This window comes from Chamaea fasciata, unplaced genomic scaffold (genome assembly GCF_029207755.1).
Source record: "Chamaea fasciata isolate MVZ Bird 193981 ecotype frontalis unplaced genomic scaffold, bChaFas1.0.hap1 SCAF_18, whole genome shotgun sequence".
Taxonomy (NCBI): Eukaryota; Metazoa; Chordata; class Aves; order Passeriformes; family Sylviidae; genus Chamaea; species Chamaea fasciata.
In genome coordinates, this window is record NW_027094103.1 from 12,060,158 (window position 1) to 12,074,738 (window position 14,581).

The following is a 14,581-nucleotide window of genomic DNA, read 5'->3' on the forward strand; positions in this document are numbered from 1 at the left end:
GACTTCAAGATCCTTTAGCATTGACTGACAACCCACAATATTGTGGGAAAGGCTGTTTTCAGATGAGCTGCTGGAAAAGCTCTTCCAAGGTAGCAGCTGAATTCAAATCACACACCAATTAGCTCAGGGGGATTTGTATGTTTTTCTTTCAGGAAATCTATTTGAAAACAAAACAAAGAGGGAAAAAAAATTGTTTAAATCTCATTAAAATATCTCAAACTGTGTCACAAGCATGCCACATTTTCTACTGAAGAGAACAGGAGCAGCTTGAACTAGTTTCACCTCATCAGACGGAATTTCATCCTTTAAACCCTCTTGCTGTGTTCCCCCACCTCCAACAAGATAATGCAGAGGTCCAGAGCAGCTACAGACCTGCCCAGCATCAGGCAGCAAGTAAACCACTGTGCCAAACTGCCTGGCTCTGCCCCGTATCTCTCCCACAAGATGAGGTTTTCCACGCTGCTCTCCTTCGGTTTTCGCCTCTCGCCTCAAGGCCACATGCAGATGACCGTGCTTTTTCTGAAGCCAGTGCCAATGAGGCCACTGCATTCGTTATCCAGCAGGATAATGACAGAGTGCAATTCAGTCAACAGCAAATCCTCCCCAGGGAGATGCCCTCTGACCTTCCCTGAGCTGGGGGATGAACGCAGACAGCCAGATCTCAGACAGGCGGCAGAGCTGAGTGAATAATTCCTAATGAATCCTTTCATCTCTTCTTTTGTTTTGGGGAAGGGAGGGAGTGGGTGAAAGGAAATAGTTTGGTGCCATCCACCAGCAGAAAATTATTTTCTAGAGCTACCCCAAATCACTGTCATCTGAAGAACATTTTTCATGGCTTCTGCACAGTACGTGGGCACAGAACACAGGCTGCTCTCTGCAGAGAAGCCAGCCTGGGAGAGGGGAGCAACAGCCAAAGACACAGCAAGAGCAGGGATGATGCTGGAAGCCTCGCTTAAAATCACCCTTGGGCAGGCAACTGAGAGTTAATCTAAGATATCCACTCAAACCACATTTTTGCCAATGAAATTCAGTTCCGCTGGCACATCAGCAAACGCATGAAGGACAAGAAAGCTCATGAAACGAGGCCCACAGAAAGCCAGGATCTTACCTCTCTCCACACGTCACTCAGCCCTCACTATCAATTTTCTCTCATTTTCCAAGCCACAAGCTGTAAGGATAACAAGGAAGCGATAAAAGCAGATTTATTTTTTCCCCCCAACAAAAAGGAGCAATTCTCATTTCTCCAGTGTGAATTCAGCTGTAGAATTCCGTTTAGCAGCATCTCCTGAACGCTCCGTGTCACCCAGAGGTAGTACGGTAAATAAGGGCGGAAAACCAACTCCCAACTCTGAGATCTCAGAGCTGCTCCACAAGTTTTCAGTCACCCACGCAGCACCCTGGCCCGTGGACACTAGTCCACAGCACCTTCAGCCACGCAGTTTTTATCCCCATCTCTCAACTGGTCGTGAAATCAGCCACGTCTGAAGCAGCCACTTCCAGCCGCACCAGCACTTACAGGGATTTACCCTCAGCAAGCCCCACCTCATCAGATTGTGGGTTACACTGGGAATAGAAACCACAGGGAAGGACCGTGGTCGTGAGATGCTCCCAGCCCCATTCCCAGACAAATGAACTGACGTGAACCTACACACTAAAACAGAGCTTGGCTCGTGTATTTATATAGATGCCAAATCCCAGGGATATCAATGACAATCTCTTCCCCAGTAAAACCTGATTACAGCGCTGGAGTCTCTAAAGCCCCCCTGCCACCTCCCTCGTCACTGGGACGTCACGGGGAGAGGCCAGCAAGCCCCTCCAGGTGCCTGGCACAGCAGGGGTTGCAATGCCAATGATTAAGCAGATCTTCAAAGGAAAAAAAAAAAAACAAGAGTCCTGGTCAATGACTGACCAGCGTAATAGCTCAGGCTACTATCATGTGCTCTCTTCTCACACCACATTTGTTTGCTGGACTGCCCCAAGAGGTTTGCAAGGGTCAAACACGAGGTCATCAGCTTTGCTGAAAAATATAAAAAGCTGGAACCGCAAGTAAGGAAGGTACCAGAACCTACAATTAAGGCTAAAAAGACATGAAAATGCAAATCCTCTAAGTTTAAACATACCAGAAGCAGCATCAAAAAGGAGAAGGGAAAAAAAAAAAAAAGAAAAAGGATCTTATGGCTTTTGAAGATCAGACCTTCGCAGTATTTAGTAATTCACGAAAAATTCTGACCAGACTCAAGTGGCTGTGGAAAGCAAAACCCTGCTTTCAGGCTATTTTGAGAAGCACTCACAAAGTTTACCCCAGAAACTGCTTTCTGCCTACTCAGATTTCTCAACTGAGCCCATCACATGGTGTTTCGATGGACTGCTGGAGACACTTGAGAATAGCAGAGCTGCCTGCCGCTATCTGCCTGGCACAGGGTGGTTTTTAATTGAGCCTGAACTCTTTAGGTCCCCGCTGCAGTCTGCAGCTCCAATCACTGAAATAATAATTAAACCCAGGAGGAACAGTGCAAAGCAGCAATGCCTCTAACTAGTACATTAAGATGAGGGAACTTGAAGATGTGCACAGATACCTTCAGGATGTGCAGCTTCGTTTCAAGCCTGAGGATTACACAGGTTTTTAAACAGGAAATCAGAGTGGCAGAGATCCTGCAGTACAGCAACAGGAGAGAGGCAGGAAAGTATCCACTTTCACCTCACCCAGTCCAAGGAAGAAATCAGAGCAAGTTTTTTTTCCATGTGAGTTTGGGACCTTCCTTCCATGGGAATCAGAAAGACTACCAAGAGGGGGGAATGCAGAGCAAGAAAGGCACCCAAGACATCACACTGACTCGAGCCATCCTCCCCAATTCAAACTGACCTGTGAAAGAAACCACTCTGGAAAAGTCTGCTCTGGCTGCAGAGGTTGCTGGCGGATCAGACAACACAAGTTCGGCTCTGAAATCCGAGGGGAGAGACTCAGTCTGGAAACGACTCTCCATTAGGTTAATTAGTCAAGTTTGATGTATCCAAGTCGGTTACCATGGCCACAGGAACCGAGGAGTAATGCTTCACACAGATTTCCTTGTGTGGGACTGGGGACAGGGAGCTCCTCAGCCCCTGCAGGCCCCCTGGCTGGGCAGGGAGGAAGGAACCTGCCACCCCGGGCTCGGTGCCAGCCCCTGGGCTGGGCTGCTCACAAACCCTTACTGGAACTGCTCCTTGTCCACACACCATAAGGGCTGCTAAAAATAGCACCACAGCTCAACCAGGTTAATGACACATCGAGAAGATGCATTTGCACGTAGAAATAAACAGAATGCATGCGAGATCTGCCCCCTCCACCTGGCTTTTGCTTGGCTGGTTTTGAGTGGGGAGAAAAAAAAAAAAAATCAAAAAGCTGCTCTGTTTTCTCTTAACAATTCCAAGCCTGTCTGTCAAAGAAGTGACAGAAAGCTGTCCATCTCTCCAAACACCATGCCAAATACAGCTGAAGCTTGTCTGTCAATTCCAGAGCCTAGAAAGAGACCGCACTACATTACAAACAAACAAACATTTTAAGTGTCATTAGTTACATTATGATCAACACCGTGTCAGCTGCTTACAACTCTGCTCCGCAGCAAACACTCACCCATGCACTAGCACACACGAGTAAAATCTACTGCAACTTCAGGAACAGCAGCAGATTTAGAAAAGAGTGGGAGAGAAAAAGCAATTTGTAATTCAGCAGGGCTCCTGTGGCAGAGCAGTTTTAATCTCCCTTGAGGAAAGGACCTTCCTTCTCACTCTCTGCTCATCAGGTGCCTCGCTGAGCCAGGACCGATGCCTGCAGAAGCTGCACATAGCACAGAGGACGGCTTCTGCCCAACTCTGCTCTTCACCAGCTCACCGTGGATATGCAGGGCCAGGGCACAAAAGCACACACCACTTGAGTCTCTCGGGGTGCACAAGCCAGGCTCAAGGAACAAAGGTGCTGCAGCAGCCAGCACAAAGCTGCAACAATGTGAAAAACCCAAGCGCTGCCACAGAGGAACATTCCCAGTCACCACTCAGAACCAAGCACTTCGTTCCCAGCTCACAGAAAAGCAACAAATACCACAGACCTCCCCAGGTGTCCAGACTAACTGTTACAATACTGCCTGAGCTTGACTCCAAGCTGAAACTGCTGCAGGAACACCAACAGAATCCCGCCTGAGGGTCTGAATCACCCGCTGCAAAATCGACTGGTGTGTCCCATGCTTGAGAGAGACCCGTGACATGCCTGCAAACAGGTCTGTACACAACTCTGGGGGGAATATCTCCCCCTTAGATGGGAATTTCAGTCCTGGGAAATTTACTCCTGAAACACAACCAGTTGTGTCAACTACAGTCACTCTTCCCTGGTTTCAGGCCCCGTGTCCCCTGGCTCCACATCCCACACCCATACTTTCAACAAAGTGGTGATGGCTTAAACAAAACCACGACTGCTTGGTGAAGACATCCATTCAGCTACTCAGGTCAAAAATAACAGGAGAGAGAAGCACCGTGATAGGAACATGCTGAGAGGCAGTGAGGTGGCAAACTCCTCCAAACAACGCTATTACCCAAGTCCCCCGATTTCAGAAACGCGGCTTAAACAAAGCGAGCTAGATGCCGTGAAAAAACAAGCAGGACTCACCCTTGTTTGACAGCCCCAACCCCACCAAGAGCTCCAATTCAGCTCCACCTTTCTCGGCAGGTTAATGTTCAGCTGCTAGCCTCCCCCCACTCTCTGCACAGGCTTAAAATAGCTGCTTGATACAGATTTCTGTTACACTAACCAAAAAATTGGGAGGTGGCCAGGTGACAGGAGCACACAACATGGAGAAGACTATTTGCCTCTGTAACTAATTGTTCTGCCCCCTCAACACACACCGAAGTGACTTGGCAAGGCTGCAAGGTGAAGCCGTTGTATTTATTTACACATTTTTTTCTGCTGGTTAAGAGGCTTCGTAAAGCAGATTGCAAATGGCCAAGACAGCACAGGCAAAACCTTGACATCAAGTTTTGCATAAACTGGAATGAGTGAAGAATAGCAGGGATAGCACCATTCTTGGCTGTGTCCTTTACAATAGGTATTTCAGCCTCAGTTACCTAAGAATTAATTGGCAAAACACTCAAGAAGTTCATAAAGGCAAGTGTGAACACTCACTTCTGGCTACAGCCTTCCTACCCTAGGGATCAGCCTCCAAAACAAAAATAAGTGTGTGCAGACTGCCTGATGGGGAGGCAGGGGAGTGCCTGTGTTAGCCAAACACGTTCAGTGCCTGGAGCAGCAGCCGGGTAAGTCAAGGCTGAGGAGTCGTGCACGGACACGTTTTCCTGGAACAGCCCCACGGGCCCGACTCTGCACCCACCTTCCAACTCAGCCAAAGGTTCAAGGTGTTTCCGCATGAAACAAGGAACTAGAGCGAGGCAAACACAATAATACATTGTGTGGGGACTGAAACCTCCTGCTGCGAAGAAATCCACAGACATAGAAAAAGCACAACCCAACAAAATGCAGAAAAAAAAAAAAAATAAGACACAGATGGAGTTTAAAGCTCTCGTCTCATTGAACCGGAGCAAAACTCACTCTGCCTTTGGCAGGGGAAACAGGAGCAACCAGGGTGCTTGTGTCTGCCTCTGCAGCACGACTCCTGCACCTCAGGGCAAAGCAAATTCCCCACTTCTCAGCCTTCCCTGCTGTTGGCAGAGTTTAAGGACATTCACAGAAGCGCGTTAGATTTCACGAGCACCAGTCTCAGCGGAGAAGATGCAAACCTCAGCTCTCCACTGTGAGCGAGTTAAAATAAAAACACAACCCTTAAGGTACATGCTGACTTCTCTCTTTACTTCTGTTTCATAATGCTGGAGAAAACCCAAAACCCTGCAGTGTTTCTCACTCCAACACCACACAGCCCTCAGGAACGCTGCTGGCAGCTGCCTGGGTTCTGGACCAAAACCACAGCAGCTCTTTATGTGCATCTCTAATCATGGCATCTCAAGACACGTAGACATCACAAAAAAAAAAAGGAAAAAACCCATCCCAACAATTTTTTTAGCAGCAACCCTGTCAAGATATCAAAGTAAAGCCAAAACTAAAACCTACAAATGAAGCAAAAAAAAAAATAGAGAGGAAGAAGAAAAAAAAAGGCTGGCTGACACCTCCTATACATGCTGTCAGCAGGATCATTTGCTCCAAAAATAAGGACGCTCAACACATCTTAACTGATGACATGACAACTGCTTCACCGTCCCAACACCGAAGTTGCATAAAAACCTCTGAATACCCATTGCCTTGCAGCTCCGTCAAAAACAAGCACTCGTGCTCACTCAGAGCAAGCAAGACACCGTGTGCCGCTCCCCAGAAAGATTTTCAGCTCTTCATTTCCACTCAAGCATCCACTGGGGCTGCAGAGAAAGCCTTTCAGCCCTCCGCCCTTCGCCAGTCACGCTCAGCAGCTCCAGCCACAAGGCTGCCCAGGTGCCTGTGGCCACAGCATGCAAAAAGATCTCAACTGTAGCTCTGGATCCCAAACAACTCGGCAGAGCAAGCCCACAAAGGGAGCGCTGCTGATCCCAGGTCCCCCCCCCAGCCAGCAGCAACCAGCCGCCTGCAGAGCCTGGATATGCTCAGGCTGCCTCATCAGCACCTCCCAAACAAGCGACATTTGAGACTAGAAAGCCTGAAGTAAGAATTCTGAAGGCTTTTTCCACTGCCAGTTCCGAGAGTTTTCCCAAAACACTGAACGCACAGATTCCTGTAACGCAGACTTTGCTGCATTTTATTTCTCTGACAGCTTTAACCACCTCTGGTCTAGCATTTGGAAATTATTATTCACACGCACAACAAGAACAAGGCTGCAGGGAAACATGAATTTCACCGGCCTGCCTGGTTTTGTCTGTGGACACCACCTCACATATTACCAAATCAAAACAAGCCGGCCAACTTGAGCGTGAGGGGGAAATGAAAGGGCAGACCGGTGACCTAGAAATGAAGCTGACACTCTGGCATGAGCTTGAAACACTACAGCAAAGGAAAAAAAAAAACCAAAAAGAAAGAAAACAAGAAGTTGTAACTGCTTTCAAGATGGAGCTTGAAAAGTTTATTAATGGCATTATATGATGTGGTACCCACAGAAACGCAAGGACTCAACCAAGGAAGTTTTTCCAATTGGAAAGAGTCATCCCCTCTGCTAAACACAAAAAACTCTTACGCCAAACAGGGGCTGTAGTTATTTGAGGTTCAGATGCCATAAAAACACCCCTACCAAACCACTGGAGAAACTTCCCGAGCACACAGTTGTGGTACCAAACACCCCTGCTCCGACACACACCCAAGATTCACACAGCACATGATGTCACGAAGCCCACAGTGGTAAGGGCATGGGCTGGAGGAGGCAGCGGACAAAGCTTCCGGGATCAGGAATGCCACAGCCACACATCTCAGCACCGATCCAATGCAAACTCACCCTGCCAGGTGTAATTGGTTCAAAGAGGGTGTTAACGAGTTACCGTTGCTTCAGCAAGTTTCAGGCTTGAGCGAGTAATGTCCATATCACCAGCACAAACTGACACAGGAGCCGCATCGCCCCATGGCAACGAGAGGCCTTCCCGAGCCAACATCCAGCCCAGGCCCTGCCTGCACCATCAGGTAACCCAGTGTGAATCGCTGGGGACTCACAGCCTTCCAAAAAACCAGCTCCTTGCAACATCAAGACCAAGGAGATCACGCGGCCTCGGCAGTAAACACTTGCACGCAACGCTTCTGCTCCAAGAGCCAGGTGCTGCCACTGATAAGCCACGTGCTCACCAGGGTTTCTGCAGCACTGCAGGTACGGGTTGGAGAAGTTTGCAGAGGCCAAAGACTGAGCTATTTATGAAGCGATCAAGTACCACGCAGCTGAGATCTGCTCTTATAAAAATGCAGCCGCTGGAGTAATTTTATAAGGTTTTAAAATATTTTCAGAAGAAAGCCAACTTTCCATTGTTCGCCACAGCTTGTTAGAAGCCCACACATCCCGCAGTGTGGAGAGGAAAAGGCACCCTCCACCCTCTCCAGCCAGCACTGCACAGCTGGAGGCACAGGCAGATTTTCAGAAAGCTTGATTCTGCCTGTCATCCTACTCAGCAATTCAATTCTCCCCCCGCATCCCACTGACACCCAAGCGCAGGGCTCTGTCCTTCACCGTGCTGTGTTGCAATAATCAGGCCCCAGCTCTTTACACAACCACCTAAGCCTCCAGACCTTGCCATTAAACACTCCCTGAGGAGGATGAAACCTGCCCACCTGGGAGACAGCAAGTCCTCAGGGACTGATCACAGACGATGGGATGATCTGCACCAGGAACCTTCCCAAATCCTGTCATCCTCCACCCACGGGCTGACACATTTCTTTCCTTCTGCTTTCTTCAACGCAGAGACAAGGAAGAGCACACTGCAAACTACTCTCCTGCCCTAACACGCACAGGACAAACCCAAACTGTGCTGCTTAGGAAGCTGGCAGACAACATCCAGGTACCAGCATAGAGCACTCTGCAGAAAACAGAGCGCAGAAGACGCAAAAGTCCCAAAAACTCCGTGATAGATGGTCACACCACTGAAATATTTATTCAGTTTACAGCCAGCTCCCTGAGCAGGCAGAGAGAAGCACACCCAGCTGGAAGAGTTAACTTCCCACACGTTTAGGCCAAAACTGCATTTCTGGGCACCGCCGCTCTGTCCAGTGTTACGCCAGGGAAACAATGCTAAATAAAGATTACGCGGAGTGCTATTATGTAAATAATTCTCTTCCACAATGAAAGGATAAACCTAGACTGCTTGGTTAGTTATTAACCCAGGAGGCAGCGCCGCAGAGAGGAAATCCTGCCGGCTCTGCCTCTCTCCCTGACACACGCACCACCCACCCAGAGAGCCAGAGCCAGGCCAGCAGCCTCCAGAGACAATACCCGCACCATCCCCGGCCTCCCTGCGCGCTGGCACCCTCCCTCAGATCACTCCCCACAGGAGGAAACTATTTGGACCCCACCACATCGTCTCCTCCCAGGGCAACCCCACTCCTGGCCTCATCAACGCTCAGCTTGGCACCCTTCCTCCTCCTCATCCTCCTCTCACCACCAGTCCAGGACACAAAGTGCTATGATGGGAACACACTCCTCAACAGATCCCTTCTCTTGAAGGCCTTCCCTTCCCCTCACTGAACCCACTGGAGCCTGCCTTAGCCTGCACATCTTCTTCTGCCCAGAATAACTTATTCGACCTTTCTGCCTCCATTTCTCCCTGCAACCTTCCTGCTGCCTTGGCCTCACGTCTGAATGCTTTATGTTCGTCGTACGATTTTAAATCTGTCAGCAATTCATCCATCTGCCACCTCCTGGGTTTTTAATGCCGCGAAACGTTCTGGGATACAGCCTTGCATAAACCTCTCGGTGGAAAATTAAGCTGCACCTCGTTCAGAAACCAAACAGGCTTTGAGATCATTTCTTTCCAAGGTGCTGGGCTATTTCAAAGACTGGCTTCTTCCCTACAGCCAGCAGAAAAGCCATGATGCTATCCGGTCTAAAATAAACATTATGGGAACGGTGATAAGGGGAAATATTTTAGCTGACTAAGAGCAATGTGGGTTCAAATCCAAGCGTAAGCTGATATTGCTTGTAATTTGTTCCTGAGCCAAAAACACAGACTGGGAGTGAAAAAAATGGAAGGCATTAAACAACAAGCAGCGTACTCAGCGACTCTGAAAAACTTCAGCGTTTCCATTTGCGTTATTATTTTTTTAAATAACCTTCAGTTTCACGGACCATAAAGTTAATTTGGAGTAACTTCCCTTCTCTGCAACTAGACAGAGCTGCTATCCTTTACATTCATTAATGTTTGCTCAGTACTCCGCCGCTATAAAGAGAGCACTAACCATTATCAGCATCCACCATGCACCCAGCAGGCACATAATCACTGCCGTGCCCTCCCTGTCCCCTCCCCGTGCCCCAGATCCCCTCCAGCCCTGGCACTGTGGTAACAATCACAGTCATGGCCACCTACCTCCATCTTCACTGCTTTTCTTCCAGTGTCAGTCACCTCTGCCCTGCAGGCAGGGCTCCTCTCTGGGCCTCTCCAAGCCAGATTCGGATCAGCAGCTGAGCACACACTGCTGGCAGCAGGGTCTGCAGCAATCAGTGCCTCCTCTCGCCTGCCCACCCTCTGCCAGGTCACATCTCTCAGCTTCACACAGTGGAGGTGGCAGGGGAGCTGCTGCCCTGTGAGCACTGCCGGCTCACCAGAAACTTCCCCTCCTAGGGCACCCTGCTGCCTTTAATAAGGAACAGTGCACACCCCAGGGAGACTCCAGCTGCCGAAGGCAGGTTGGCAGGAACAGAGAACTGGTGGCCTTGAGAAGGGAAGTGACACAAGTGGGGAGGGCAGCAGGACTGGGGGTGCAGCCCAGATTTCTCAATTCCCAGTATAGTCCCGCCACTGCCTCGTGCTCAGGTTAGGGATCACTTCCCAAAACTGACAAATCATTCATTTCCTTCTGCTCTTCTGTCCTCCTTCCCTTCCTGCCAGATCCATCCCTCACTCTGACCAAGCTTTTACAGGCGCTTTCGTGCCCTCTGTTCTGGAGCTCCAGCTCCCTCTTCAATCTTCTTTTTGGGAAGCATCTCTGCCCTAGCCGTGCTCATTAAATGACACACATTTCCATTTTCTACTGCAATGTGAAGATCTATTCCTTGACATTCCAGGGCAAATTGGAGACCTCAACACCTGTGTGCCAGCACAAGCCCAGCCACAAATAGCAATTCTCCACTGCTTTCCTACATCGATACACAGCAAGGGCCCTTCAAAGCTGTGCAGGAGCCTGTGCCACAGCAGCCTAGATGAGAATCCATGACCTCACAATGCCCAAATCCTTAAGCAGCTGCAAAAGCCTCAGTCACTAATCAGAGAGGCGACCGGGTGCTGCTATACCTCATTTCCAGCTCCATTAGAGCTGACCCTGCTCTCCGCTGAAAACTCTCAGCGAAGACTAAAGCCAGCCACGGTTCCCACAAATGCAACTGCACAAAAATAACAGTCCTCTTAAGAACACACTGGCCTGGATTTCCATCCCTGTGCACCCCTGCAGCTAAGCCCATGGTCTGTATTTAGGGACCACTGCTCACAGGCACTAAACCCAGGGGGAACCAGCGCTTTGCCACTGGGAGTAACAGCCCTCACACTGAACAAGCAAAGCACTCATGGAGAAAGAGACTCTTCACCAGCTCTCCAGCAGACTTGCTCTGACACATTGAACTTCACATAACCCCGTCAGCCTCAGTTTTCTGACTTGGGAAGCGATCTGGTCAGAATGAGACACTGGGTTAGGGATGGGGAGTACCTTCACCCCAAAGGCCCTCTCCAGCTCACTCCCCTTCACAACTGCTCTAATCAGCCACCCAAAACCCACTGAAGATTTACCAATTTAATCCTCCTTTTGTACCCACTCATCTAGAAACCGACAAGATTGTAACTTTCCTCCCCCGTCCCAGGGCCATGAAGATTATGGCATCTCAGGCACATGAATTATAGCTGGGTTCAAACAGGTTTCTCCCAATTTCCAAAAGGACGGTATTGCAGCAGAGGCCACTAAAAACCAGAACCAGCAGTGGGAGGAACACTGGGAGCCATCAAGGGGGACAAATAATTCACAGCCGTGTCACAAAAGATGAAGATATCTCCTGTGACCCAATTCCAGCTAGCGCAGTCCTGAGCTGCCGTGGAGATGAGACAGGGAGCTCTCAACACACGTGCAGCTATCAGCACAGCTGCATGCACACCATCGCTGCCAATCACAACAAAACTGCCTTTACCAGACTGGATCTCCTAATTACAAGATGTGAACACGGCCTGAACCAAACTCTCTTCGGGTTTAGCGCAGGATGGCTCCAGGGATTAGTGCAACCTCCACTGGAGGCAGCTTGGTTCAAATCCAACCACAGCCATTAGCAAGTGAAAGGTATTGCCAAGCAGCAGCTGGTTGGTGGCTTGCACGAAACGAGTTTATGGTTTCAGTGCAGATCCTGTCGCCAAAAAATGCCAGTCACCTCCCTGGAGCTCAAAGGTGTGAAGGCAGAGGCACCCACCCGCCTCTCCCAGCGCTGGAGATGCTGACGTGGGAGGTGTTCCCGTACGGGCCCGGGCCCAGCTCCGCAGAGCCAGCCCTGACCTCCGCAGGGGTTTCAGAACCAGGTATGTTTTGCAACTTGGCAGAAACACACGGCTAAGTAACAGAAACCACCACCCACATGAAGCCAGAAGAACAAAGTACCAGTGTTTTCCTGCCCCAGACATGTGCGCGCCCCATCTCCTCTCTCACACCAAAAATAGCTTCTACTTTTTCCCTTCTGGCAGCAACAAACCGAGGTTTGAGTGCGTTTGCTTTCAATAAACTAAACGCGTTTTGCAAGAGTCTCTCTCGCAGCGAAACTTACTCAACTGATGTTATAAAATATTTGTCACACGCAAAACTTCCCTCCCGCGGCTCCGTGGGACTCAGCCCCAACCCACTCTGCCAGCCTTGCTCGCTGAATTCCTCACCCAAGGCACAGAGCTGGCAGACCCAGGCACACAGGCTTGAGCTAAATCCCAAAGTCACCCAACGAGTCAGCACTGAGAACTCAGAGAATTAAGTACGATTTCATTAAAACCATCCAGGAATACACGGCTTCACTAGAGCCCCTTGAAGAGTTTCATCACCACTTCCAGAAGAGAGGGAAATGCTCACCCAGTTGTCCCAACTCACGCTGGTTCCCTTTATGGATCAGTAAAAGTACCAAATTTTTATCAGTAAAGCCCACGGCAAATTTAAACTTAACCTAGCTGATAAAAACTCTGTACTAAATGGAAACGGAAAAACTCTCACTCCACACGACCAAGGAGTACCAGCGGAACAAAATCACATCCACCAAACTGATTAAAAACACCAGATCCAGCAAAACCCTGACGTGTTTTCAGGCATCCAGGGCGCCAACCTTTGCTTCACGGGAATACTGAGGGAGAAGTCGCCGAAAGAGTTCAAACCATAAACGCCTGTGAACCAACGGGGTTAGGAAACACCCACTGCACACATCACCTCCAGCAGCACCGTCCTCTCTCCCGCACATTCTTGAGCTGACCCAAAACACAAAGTTCAGGGAGCAGACGGAGCCTCCAGCGCGGGCAGCAGCGCCTGCGGGCGTGCTGGCCCTTCCACAGGGTTCAAAGCGCTGGAAGCAGGGCTGGGTTTGTCGGGTCAACACGGCCCCGGCGCCCCAGGCAGCCCCAGCCCGAGTCCTGCAGGTTTTGCTGCTTCAGTGGTGTTGGCAGCAGCCCACATGGCAGGCAGCTGCCTGCACCCACTGCAGCCTGCTCTTTGTGCATTGTCAGGGCAAGGGAGCAGGAGGAAGGGCCGAGGGAGAACAGGGAACAGGAAATTATAAGAATCAACAGAGAAAAAAAAAAAAAAGAGAGAGAAAAAAAGCCATCACTCCAGAGACCGCAGCTGGGGTTCAGAGAAACGTGCACTTGTTGCCTGCAGACACCGTCTCAGTTACCTCCCGTAAATATTTACACAGCGAACAGCACACCGCCCGAGGAGGCAGCCCTGCAGCTCTCGCCGTGCCCGGGAGCCGGCCGTGCCCCCGGCACCCCCCGGCACGGCTGCGGGCCGCTCGCTGTCCCCTCGGGTGCTCATTCATTGCTCCGGCCGCCGGTCAGGGCCAGCCCACCGCCTTCCATAGCGCGGGGGGCAAGAGCCGCAAAATACAGCGGGATTGAAAGAAGGGGAGAATATAAAAAATAGAGGAAAAGGGGGTAGAAAAAGGCCCTTGGATGCCCCCACCCCGCAGAGGGGTGTCCCCGCCAGTCTGCCAAGCGCGGGGCTCCCCCGCGCTCCCGGGCGGCGCGTTCCCTTGAGGCCAAAACCAGCAAAACCAACCCCCCCCCAATTAAAGAAAAAAAAAAAAGAAAAAAAAAAAGAAAAGGAGAAAGTTTCTCCCCGGCGAGCAGCTCCCGTGGCACATTTTCATTTTTACGTAACGCGGCCGCCTTTCCCCCCACCTGCGGGGAGCGGAGCGGCCCCCCCAGCCCGGCCCCCGCCCGCACCCCGGCACCGGGGGCTCCCCCGGGGCTCCCCTCCCTCCCGACTTACCTAATCCCGCCGGCAGCTGCCGCCCCCCATGGCCGCCGCCGCTCAGCGCTTCAGCGGCCGGCGGGGCAGCGCCGGGCGCGGGGACGCGGCCCCGCCATCTGCGCCGTGTTTATAAATCCAGAGCCATGGGGCTGCGAGCCGCGCCGCCCGCCCAGCCTGTCCGCCCGCCCGTCCGTCTGTGGGGCCGGGCCGCCCCTCGCCGCAGCGCCGGCCCCGCAGCGCCCAGCCCAGCCCAGCCCTGCCCTGCCCAGCCCTGCCCTGCCCGGCCCGGCGCGGCGGTCGGTCGCTCGGTCGGTCGCTCGGCCGGTCGCTCGGTCGGTCCCTAAGGCCGCCCCACAGCCGGCCGGGCGGGGCGGGGCGGAGCGGGGCTGCGCCGCCCGCGCGCATTAAAGGGGCCGCGTGCGCCCGCGCCGCCCAGCGCCCGGCGGGACCCGGCGG

The 14,581-nt window shown here is 51.3% G+C and overlaps 1 protein-coding gene across 11 annotated transcripts in view; it reads right to left on the reverse strand.

The window, feature by feature from the left end:
* The window catches only part of NCOR2 (nuclear receptor corepressor 2), a 227,097-nt gene extending 212,815 nt beyond the window's left edge, over positions 1-14,282 (reverse strand). For 4 of the 11 annotated variants that reach the window (XM_066199399.1, XM_066199387.1, XM_066199389.1 and 1 more), the window contains exon 1: positions 14,144-14,274. The gene's annotated coding sequence lies outside the window, so the exon portion shown is untranslated. Of the gene's footprint in view, positions 1-14,143 lie in introns of all 11 variants that reach the window. The other 7 variants (XM_066199391.1, XM_066199390.1, XM_066199386.1 and 4 more) reach the window with 3 other exon arrangements.
* Between the last annotated feature and the right edge of the window lie 299 nt (positions 14,283-14,581).